Here is a 12726-nt window from a genome sequence, read left to right on the forward strand (position 1 = left end):
TTAATTCCTTGAAAAGACTCTTGTGTCAATCAGGTTATAAAACAGTGTATCGAGGAACGTATTAAATAAACTAGACGAACGATTTGTCCCACACGATCACTTCAACAAGTCCTCCCCTCCACTCAACTAACATAACATCGTAGTAATTGTATCGTAATAGCAAACCAATGGTTGTCGATCAATGATAACAAAGGGGTTGTTTTGATCTGTTCGACACTTGTATAAATTATTCGTGCCATTACATGTTATACTGAACCAGCGACATCTGTCTGTCCATATTTTTTTACGCGATGAGTAATCACCAACATATCATATACACTACCTTGGAACTTAAGAAGCTGACCGATGGCGGGATAACCATACAACCACTGGCTTTGAAATACACAGACCGAAGACGGGCTGCAGCGTCTTAGGTGCGACAAAGCCAGCCTTGCGGTCACCAACCCGCCTGCCCAGCGTGGTGACTATGGGAAACACACATGAGTTCACGCCAGTTTTGGCGCGAACTTGTGGAGGCCTATGTCCAGCAATAGACTGCAATAGGCTGAAATGATGATGATGATGATGAACATATCATATAGCAAAACCTTTTTCGAAACACGCTAAATCTTATAGTATAGGTATTGTTCCGACCGGTTCAGTAGTTTTTGCAGTATATCCGAACAAAAAAACTGGTTTTCCATTTATTTGTATATATTTCTGTCTCTATAAGTAGTAATTTTTTTTAACTAAAAACTCACATAGCAAATATCAGTGATCTGATTGTGAGTGTCTATAAAGAAGTTTTACTTCAGTCGTGTCGTCTAAAGCAGACTGGTTTTTTTTAAATCGATTTCTCCAAACAGCCGATTCGCTTCCATTAAATCTAAGTCTCCGAGTGAAGATGCTCGTGTCTCCGGGTCAAGGAGCGCCGTTCACATGGGACTGTATTACCTACTAACATCTGCTAAAAGCAACATTATGACTCTTATCTCCTATACATTTATGAAAACCTAGTATTTTAATTTTAGCTCGAAGCTATTAAACCATGCATGTATAAGTCCACAATTACTTACTGTCCTACTTCGATATCAAATTGTATTTGTTTGTTAGTTTTATATTATAAATTGGTAATGGCATGTTTAGCTGTTGTTAAACATTGCTGTTGTGTTAATAGTAAGGGATTCTATTCCTGCTATGGTCATAAGGTGTACAGATAACAGTCGTAGTTTGGAAGGACATGAACTATAGGAGTTATAACACTGCTTAGAGTTGAACAAAAATACGTAATTAAGCATAAAATAATGAGTCTTGATAGCATAATAAAGTAACAGATGAGGCAAGGGGTGCCTTCATTTACCTGGCGTTTCGAACACACAAAGAATAAAGCTTGCAGTTTCTGTCAAGTCAGCATTCGTGACTGATGCTATTGAAGTATTTTACGATAATTATGTACACCCCACCGTGCCTCGGAGAGCACGTTAAGCTGTCGGTCCTTGTTGTTATCATGATATATCCGCCAACACGCATTGGAACTCTGATCTCCTCCTACATGGGAAAAGAGGCCTATGCCCAGCAGTGGGATATAACAGGCTGCTGCATATGCGTATGTGTGTGCGTAATTATGTACTAGAATAATCGTAGGGTGCCTGATATTCTAAAGAGTTTCAGGCTTATGTTATTCAAAACAGGACAGTGTCTGAAATATACTAAAAGAAGGCAGTAGTTTGGTTGATGAAAGACAAAACATGATTTATGAAGAGAATAACTTGGAACAGGTGAATAATGGCGTATAAAGTCAATGAAATTTAATTTATTATTTACATTTTATTACCAGCAGTATAGAGTTACATAAAATTTATTATCACTGTTTTATAGTACTGTGCCATATATTAAGCATGATAGTAATTAGTATAGCAAGTTTTCTTCATAATAATAATTGTCATTTGAATTAATTATTATCAAAATAATATATAACCGTAAGAAAATATATTGTATAAAAAAAATTGAACAAGGAAAAATGGTAATACTGGAATTTGATCATTATTGGTGCTGTAGTCGTATTTTGATGTAATTGCCTGTTGAATGTGGGTTGAATGATTGGTCGCTGTCGGCATCATTCGAAGTTTACTTGTAGATTGAAAAAGTATTTTTTTTAACATTGCCTAGAATATTCCAGAAAATTCATGCAAGTTTTGGTCTATTGAATTTTTCAATTTATCCTTTAAATAAGGAAAACCAAAAATGATTTTATTTTGTTTCTAATAACAAAATAATTTGTAAACTCAAATAGGTCACGATACTTAAACAGTAATTACTATGGCACAAAATCGTGAAATTGTATTTAGCAATTATTGAAATACAACGAACTCTCGACTCTCATACATTTTCGTAAGCGTCCAGACAACCGATAAATCGGTAATTGCAAACGATTTATTTTTGTATTACATTGTTCTTGATCGAAAAATTCACTTGGAAGACGTTTAATGTGGTATGTGAATAATTTTTTGTGTTAGTAAATATTATTTTTATAAATCTACACAAATACGATATCGTCGAAATGTTTACGTCTGTAACTTTCGAACGAACCAAATTGAATAATTCTATCGATTGATCACTTCTATCAATTTATTATTTCTTTCTACCAATTACATATTTACCAATATTCCTATATACCTATTTTCTATTGGTAGATAAATTATATATGTTTTTAATTACTGTACTATATTGTATGTAGGATGTGCCGCGTGGCGCTGTCACCCGCGCACCGCCTCGCGCTTAAGCTGGAGGGCGTCATCCTGCCGGCGTCCACCGGGTGAGTGTCTTCGCCAGTACTGTAATGTACTGTAATGTATGTAGGATAGCTTTCAACCGCGGCTTCGCTCGCATTGGATTTTTTTTAAATAAAAAGGGTCCTATGTTACTTCTAATACCTCCAAGAATATGTGTACAAAGTTTCATGATGATTGGTTTAGTAGTTTTCGCATGAAAGCGTAACAAAAAAAACTTAAATTTACATTTATGATATTACTAGCTAACCCTGCAAACGTTGTTATTCCATATATGTTATTAACTCCCTTAATCCCCCCTTATAACTTAGGGGTATGAAAAATAGATGTTGGCCAACCCTTAGACCTTCCCCATATGCACACAAAATTTTATAAAAATCGGTCCAGCCGTTTCCAAGGCGTATGGTAACTAACATTGTAACACCACAATTTTATATAAAAGAATAGGGATGTATGTGATATATAATTATTGCGTATATAATCAATTTCGACTAAGTACTATCAATTTATGTAGTTTTTTTTTGTCTGACAACAATTACGATTATTTTATCTTAAATATCGATTAATTATAAAAATAAGATAAAATAAACTGTTCTTTTAATACACTTATTTTTATTAGCTCTTACTTAACTTATTAACTTTACTAATGTCCCTAGTGTAGGTCGAAACAAAAACGAAGGAAAAAAAATCTCTCGGTACTCTTTTGAAAATTTAAAGTCATATACAAGACAAAAACGCAACAGTATGACCATGAAATGATCAGGACAAACACGAGACAGCCAATCGTGTGCGCCAGAATCACTACATGCTACCTGCTCACAATATTTTTAACTGTGTCTATTTACAGGGCGGGTCTTAGACATATCCTAGTAGAGCTTTATTCAAACCCATGCCTTTTCATTACAAGGGTTTCATTGATGTTATAATAGGTTTTACTACATAAAGTTCGCTTAGTATTTTTTTTAATTCCAGTAAAAGCAGAGATTGAAGCGCAGCCGGAATCTTATTACATATTAAGATAGACATTCCTATAAAGGAACTGCGTGGTGGTAAGGTGCTGTGTGGCTGCGGCACCAAAAAATATAGCCACCCCCCTCTCTTCCCGTTGGTGTCGTAAGAGGCTACTAAGGGATAACAAGGTTCCACTACCATCTTGGAACTTAAGAAGCCGACCGATGGCGGGATAACCATCTAACCGCTGACTTTGAAACACATAGGCCGAAGACGGGCAGCAGCGTCTTCGGTGCGACAAAGCCAGTACTGCGGTCACCAACCCGCCTGCCCAGCGTGGTGACTATGGGCAACATACATGAGTTCACGCATTTTTGGCGCGAACTTGTGGAGGCCTATGTCCAGCACACTGCTGGACATAGGCCTCCACAAGTAGTAGCCTCCACAAGTAGTCCACTGACTGCAATAGGCTGGAATGATGATGATGATGATGATAAAGGAACTATTGTTTTCCTAAGTCGGCATTTACGAAATATTAATTTGTGGTCGTTCCCGAGTGTTACATCATTTGAGGAATGTCGATCACTACGACAAACAAATAAATGGCTATTTTTCAGTATGTACCTACATTATATTTTCATAAATATATTGCTATGCAATGGCCAGGTATGTTGATCTCTTTAAACTTCTCTTTTAGAGATTCTTTACATCCCATTTTGTAAACATAACCCGTTTCTGCAGAATAAATAGGACATTAATATCAGTCGCATTGCCCCATAGCAAAATGCCAGTAGCTAAAAAAAAAAATAAGTACGCTGCAAAACTGAGCATATCTGTCAATTTACAGATCCATATCCGTAACTTTTGGCTTAGCAATACACAGGCCGAAGATGGACTATAATATAGGCAACACACATGAATTCACGCCATTTTTGGCGCGAACTTTTGGAGGCCTATATCCAGCAGTGGACTGCGTGGCTGCAATGATGATGATAATGATCCGTAACCATAACACATACTATCATGTATTTGACACACGCATATAAATCTTTGACAACAGAGCCTTATATAAAAATGTTCAAACTTACAATTTATGCTTATTATAAATTAGCAATAGGTACAAAAAATGTCCTATATAAAATTATATTTTATTTTTACAATATTTAATATTATAACAAAAATTTAAATATATGTATCTAATAAAAAAAGAAATGGATAAAATAATTGTAGTAGGTAATAATATTATAATATTATTATATACTGATTTGATTTTTGTTCTATTAGTAATAAAATTTATTGACTTGAAATGAATTAGACATAAATTTTAAATCATTTTTACAAGTCTCGTACTTTATCAATCAAGCCAACAATTTTATCGTATATATTTATTTAATGATTATTATCGCTGAGTGATTAATTAGTTTATTCAAATAAGATAACTTAATCTTAATTCAACAGTTAATGTTTAAATTAATTATTTGTGAAATGTGAAAATAATTGCGTTCCATGTTAGTTGTATATTTAATAGTAAATTACCAGTTAAAGACAAAATGCGCTTATTACTATTTATTATTATTATTTTTTTTTTTTTTTTTCTTCTTTAATATTTAAAGAGGGTTTGTTCAAGTATTGAACATGACACCCTCATAGAACCATCTTAAAACTACCTTCGCTTACACGCTAAGTTATACATATAATAAAGAATTTTTGCTTCTGACGATTTTGGATGGCTTAATATTACATTAACCATACCTATATCAAGCAGATTAATATTGCAAGAAGTAATAAAGGTCTGCCTTTCCAGTTCGACCCGCACACATTCCATGAGTATGTGATACAGATCTTCAATTTGGTCGCACTCGGTACATTTTGCAGACTGTGCTTTCCCTACAAGGTTTGCAAAGCTATTCAAGGGAATGTGACCGGATCGAAGTCGAAAAGCCGTGACTAAATCTTTTCTTTTAAGTTTTAAGTCAGAAAACCATGGTGTAATCGGAAGTGAAGGTTGAACGGTCTTATACCAAATACCTTTAGTGAGCGATCGGACATCAAAATGTTCGTTCCAAATGTCATTACATTTTATTTTAATTAATCTTGTAAGCTCACTGAAATATGGAAGTCCATCAAAAGGTATACCGTCTACACAAGCCTCTTTCGCGAGAAGGTCCACATCTTCATTTCCAACTAACCCTATATGAGATGGAACCCACTGTAGCTTTAACTGTTTATTTTTACGAGACAAAATATTTATTGCTTTTAATATGTCATACGCCACAGGTGCTCCCCTAACATCTGTTGTACATTTTAAAAGATGCTGTAAGGCACTTTTTGAATCTGTTACAATCAAGTAATTACCTGGTACCATAGAATCTAAATATGAAATCGCTTCAGCTATAGCTGACAGTTCTATATGCATTATGGACATATTGTGATTTACTTGAAATTTACATGACACACCTGTTTGATAATCTAACAAAGCCATTCCTGATCCTTCACTTCTCTTACAGCCATCGGTATAAATTCTATAAAAGTCTACATATTTCTCATTTAAATATCTCGTACATATATTTTTTAGATTAGTAGGATTATAATTTCTTTTAGCATCATCTATTTCATTAATGTTTGTTTCTACTACATCCGATAAATCCACATTGCTTACCCACGTGTCTAAACAGAAACATCCTAACCTGTTATTTTTATAAAAAGTTGTTGTTTTAAATTTTTCATGAGCTAATGCCAATGGTGGTATTTTTTTACGCCTCCATCTATTATTGTGGAAGGTATCCATAATTTCATTTAAAACCCTATAAATATCATTTTGAACTAGAGACATACATTTAAACCAAAATTTACCCGCAAGATATTCCCTTCTAACGTATAAAGGTTGGAGACCTAATTCGGATTCCATGACGTGGATTGGAGTACTTTTGACGAAGCTACCTATTATTCGCATATACTGGTTTTGTAATTTATCTAACTTAACTAAATGTGTATTGCAACTACTTCCATAAAGAAAACTGCCATAGTCCAAGCGACTGCGTACTACAGCTATATAAAGTCGACGTAAATGCGTTGGGTGGACACCCCACCCAGGCCCTACAAGCACTTTAAATAAATTCAACAATTTATTACATTTCATTTTCAAATTATTAATATGATTATGCCACCTCAAATTACTATCTAACCATAAACCCAGATATTTTATATTATTAGTAACCTCTAGTGTATAATTATTTATATTAATATTAACCATTTCATGACTATTCCTATTATTGAAGATGCAAATTTTAGATTTTTCGGAAGATACTTGCAGTCCTAATCTCGAGGCAGAGTAAACAAACTTATCGATTTCAGTTTGTAAGCATTGTGCACCTTTTTGTAAGTTTTTGCATGTAATATATAAAACAAAGTCGTCTGCGTATTGAGACACCTGTATTTGACTAGTGTTTAAGCTTCGACATAGGTCAGAAGTTGCAATGTTAAATAATAAGGGTGAAAATGGATCACCTTGAGCTAAACCTCTGCTACACTTCCTAGAAAACAAAGTATTATCTACATTGATTTTTATATTTCTGTCATTTAAGAAGTTCCACAAATAGGTACACATTTTTTTTCCTAGCTTTAGGTGATCCATTTTTGTTAGAAGTACTGTAATATCAACATTAGTATAAGCGTCCTTTAAGTCTATAAAACAACCAACAGTTTTTAATTTCTTAGTTAAGCCTAATTGAATATTTGAAACAAGAAGAGATACGTTTTCTAAAGTTGACCGACCCTTACGGAAACCAGTTGTTGTTGGCAGTAAGATATTATTATTTTCTATGAACCATTCTAATCTTCTTACTAGGATGGCATGAAAAATTTTACACGTACATGACAACATAGAAATAGGTCGAAATTCTGTATCTGTGCTTGAGTTTCCGTTTAGTTTAGGTATAGGCATAATGACAACATCTCTCCATTGTAATGGTACAAACCCACTCATATAAAAAGAATTAAATAATTTCAAAAGAATTATTTTCGCGTTATATGGGAGATATTTTATCATTGAATATGAAATCATATCAATACCTGGTGATGTATCTTTATTCTTTATACAGCCATTCAATTCATGCAACGATATTTCTGACTCTAAGCGTGCATTATCTGATACAAACACAGGCATCTCTGGTGAGACATAGTCCGGTGCAATGCTTTCGAGTATCTTAATACATTTCTCTTTGTCAATATAATTTTTTGACATTTTGTATCCTTTAAACCATTTTAATTTATGCCACATTTCTGTTGGATTTGTTGATTCGCCTAATAAATTACATAAAGTTTGCCATGATTTCTCCCGTGCTCTGCGAATATTTTTTTGAGCTACCTGTACTTTATGACGATAGTTATCTAAATTTTGGGGAGTAGGATTCCGTCTTAGTCTAGATAAAGCTAATCTACGTTCGGCTACACACTTAGAGAGATCAGGATTCCAATAGGGTAAAGGACGAAAGTTATTAGTGGGATTAGGGTTCAATTTCTTATACGGTATATAAATATCTGCAGCAATATTTAAAAACTTAATAAAATTATTATAACTTACTTGTAAATTATTGCTGTATGTAAACTCTGTAAACATTGTTTCTAAAAGATTTTTGTAGCCAACCCAGTCAGCATTTTTATAGTTGCGCCGTTTAACTGAATTTCTTGTAGAGCCAACTTCTGTAGAAATTTTAATCAATAAATGATCGCTTCCCAATGATTCGCTTAATACGTTCCAATTAAATTGTAATGCAATATCCGATGAAGCTAAAGAAATATCTGGTGATGATTGTTGTGAGATACCGTTAACTAGTCGGAAACGCGTAAGACTTCCGTTATTTAAAGGAGTAAGTGAATTTTCAATTAGTGAATCAAATATATGCGTTCCTCTTGTATCTGTTCTATTTGACCAATTAGTGTGGTGTCCATTAAAATCCCCTAAAATAAGAGACTTTGTATTGAACCTGGCAAAAAAATCATCCCAATCTCTTTGATTCAAACGAACAGAAGGGGGACAATACAAAGAAATAATAAACTCTATTACACCACAATTATGTACATTAATTCCTACTACCTCTAAAGAACGATTTACGTCGCTTATCGATATAACGTTGGCCTTAATTGATTTGTGAACTAATAACGCTACACCCCCATAGGAATCATATCTATCCTTGCGAAAGATATTGTAATCATTTACCTTAATTACTGTATTTACGTCAAGCCATGTTTCACTCAAGGCAGCAATGTGGATTTTTTCTTGTATAAGAATATTCTGTAACGATACTAATCTACCTTTAATACTTTGAGCATTCCATTGCAAAATATTTAAACTAATATTTTTATTAGATCTAGCCATTATTTATAAAGATTTCTAAAACAGATTTAAACAATGATCTCTCTGATAGAAATTGTGTTGCAAATAATATTATCCATTCTAAACAACATTTTAACATACTATTAAATTTTGATTGAACCGAAATATCTTTAAGAAATAGAATATCTTTTAACCGGCTTAAAAGTTCAGTTAATTTAACGCTATTGTCTTCTTTCTCTGTTTCTGTTGCACTTATACTACACTCATTCTTATCTGTCTTCCTTTCTTTTGTCCTATCTTGACTTTCCTTACTTTGTCCTTTAAATGTTCTCGATGTACTTCTAGCCTCAGTTTTTGACGGGTTACGTGAAATTTCTTCGCAATGCACGTCTGCTCTTGTCTTGACTATTTCAGCGAATGTAACCGTGTCTTGTTTTTTTACTTCTATATTATCATTATAATCTTGAGGAAAAATATCAAAAGGTTTCTTGCCTAGACGTTTTTGACTGTGCTCTAAGTAATTTATTTCACTAGCATTTTCAGGGTTGTAATTAATACTATTCTCATTGGTTGCTATATCTGAGGATGCTGGAGCAACATAAGCGGTCAATGCTTTTCTATACGTACAATTGTACTCTGCCATTAATTCTCTAATTCTTTTTTGTTTTAAGTAGCTTGGGCATATCTTTGATAAAGCCATATGGTTTCCGTCACAGTTAATACACTTATACGTTGTCGTTTCACAGTTTGCATGGTTTCCACAACATTTTGGACAGATTATTTTACTGCTCGGACACCTTTTGGTCATATGACCGAAACGCCAACATTTAGCACATTGTGTAACAGAAAAGACATACGGATCAACTTTTATCTTTAGACCGTCAACTAACACGTATGGAGGCATATATGCACCTTTAAAGCATAACCTGACACATTCACTTGGCGTCCACCCAGTCCCACTACTCGTACTCCGTCTCAGAAGTCGCAGGACAGATAACACTTCAAATTGATTTGGGCATACTATACTTTCCCGTATGACGTCATCTGCTAACTCTAAATCTACGTTTTTTATTACTCCATAGGACACATCTTTCTCCATCGCTCTATAGATTCTCCATTTCTTCTCAATAAACTCTTTGCAGTTTATTAATCTGTCAGCATCAATATCGTTTAGTAAATCAATTCTTATCTTGTATGGGCTGATGTATTTAACTCCTTCTATGTTATTTATATTATTATTTTTGAGTAGTTTCGCAATCGTGAATTGTTTAGGCAAAATCTCTGTACCTGTTATATAAATTTCGATTTTACTATTTTGTGATTTTGGTTTTTTCTTCTTCCCACTAACTACAGACCATTCGTTGTCATCTTCTACTCTATTTCTCTTCTCCGCTCGTAAATTCTTCTCTTGATTACTTTCTACCATGACATTTTCATTTTCCTTATATTCATTTTCTTCCCAAACTGATATAGTTTCGTCTTCAATCATCGAACTATTGCAGTACATATTTTCAATATTATCGTCATTCGTATAAATGATGTCTTCATTCATTGTAAGCAACCGTTTTTTTTCTATAGCCGTGCCGTCAAGGCCGGACGGCCAGGTAAAAACTCGTCGACCCGAGTGTCACGATGATATTTTATAAACAAACAATAATACTATTACCGACGCGTCTATTTCGCACGAATACCGTATCGAAACTGATTTATTATTTTACAACGAGGTCGGCAAACACACGTTCTGCTCATCTGATCGTAAGCAATGACCGTAGCTTATAGACGCCTGCAACAACTCCAACTATACACACGACCCTCCCCTGAAGTTCTGGTCAACTTACTTACCATAGGAACACAACACTGCTTAAAATCAGTATTATTTTGTAATCTTCTTTAAGATCGAAGTATTTCCCAGGTTGGGCTTCTCCAGATTTTGATTAACATATTTTCGCAGTTTTTTGGGATTTTATCACGTTTTATTAGTTTTTTTACGGCAGCGCCTCGCGTGACCACGGTTGCTGTACAGTATCCGAAACGTTGGACATGTAAAAAATGTAATAAACCGCGATATAATCCGAAAATCCGTTTCATTATAATAAGTAGAATTCGCGTAAACATTAGAAAGCAATATGATGTTTTTCGTGAATATGATATATCGATCCTCGGAATCAGGAAAAAAAAAGATTAGAAAAAGCTATTTATATATAAAATTGTCAAATAATTATATTTATTTTCAAAAATCTTTATCAATTTATCTAATTCAATATTAAATCTAATCTAATTCAATAATTAAATGTAATTTTTGATGTTTTTTTTATGTATATTTTTATTTACTATTTGATTATTGTATGTTGTGATTACCTTTAAAAAGAAATACAATTAAACTTTTTTAATCAATTGTGTAAAATAATTCTTTTGTTTTTATTGTTGTAATTTCTGTTTGTAATCCCAAAAATAAATAAATAAATATTATGTTTAATTGAATATATATTTTTATATATATTTTGTTCGGAGAACAACTAATTCCAAAAAAACCCAATTTGATTCATTTGTTCCGTCGTTGTGCGCGTTATGTACGCGTCGATTAATTTTTATTTATATAGAGATTTCCTATTTCTAATGTATAGTAACTTAGTATTTAAGTCGACTTTAGGTGTTGGAGTGAGGGTAGTGGAGTCTTTCTCTGCAAGTGAATATAATTGGCATAATCGACACGTTCGCCGCACCAGAGCCGCGAAACTCTCGCCATTGTAAATTTAAATATCGACCTGGATTGAACCTGGGATCTTCGTGTGGCACGATGTATTTGAAGAGATAGCAAGGTATTTCGCTTTGGAAAATATGTTTATTTCAACTTGAAGTAGTTTATGTTTGTTATTTATGTATTTTGTAACATATAAATTGTTTTTTTTTTTTTAATTTATATTTCTTTTGACGCGTTAGGGAAAAATCATGAGAGTTAACTTTTACGATGCGCGCGCACACCGTCACGAAAAAAACCGAAGTCAACGAAGAAGAAGTTAGCAGCGTACATTTAGCTAGTCAATGAAGTATAACTTCTTACGTGCGTACATAAGTATATTTTTATTTCTTGTTTAAAGTGAAAACTTTATTATTTGAATTACAGTTATATTTAAATACTTTAGAAAAGATTAATACGTACAGATACAAACGTATGTAGTTCCTCCTATATATATTTTATACATAACTAGGTCGGCAAACAAGCGTACGGCTCACCTGGTGGTAAGCGATTACCGTAGCTTATAGACGTCTGAATCACCAGAAGCATCGCAAGCGCGTTGCCGACCCAATCCCCTAATCCCCCCAGAAGTTCTGGTCACATCACTCACCAACAGGAACACAATACTGCTTGAAAACAGTATTATTTAGCTGTGCTCTTCTGTAAGGTCGAGGTACTTCCCTAGTCTGGTTGCTCCAGAATTTGAGCAAGATATATTTCGTATATATGATAACAACCGGAAACGACAGTTTAACGTGTTCTCCAAAACACGGTGGAGAGAACCACAAGGATAAGATAGACTACCAGCACAACCATATCCAACCTTGCTAATCTTATTATTTTATTTCATTTTTATGTCAATTGTTAATCTTATTATTTTATTTCATTTTTATGTCAAAATCATATAGATATATTTAAATGTAATCAATATCACG

This window comes from Melitaea cinxia, chromosome 14, assembly GCF_905220565.1.
Source record: "Melitaea cinxia chromosome 14, ilMelCinx1.1, whole genome shotgun sequence".
Classification (NCBI taxonomy): domain Eukaryota; kingdom Metazoa; phylum Arthropoda; class Insecta; order Lepidoptera; family Nymphalidae; genus Melitaea; species Melitaea cinxia.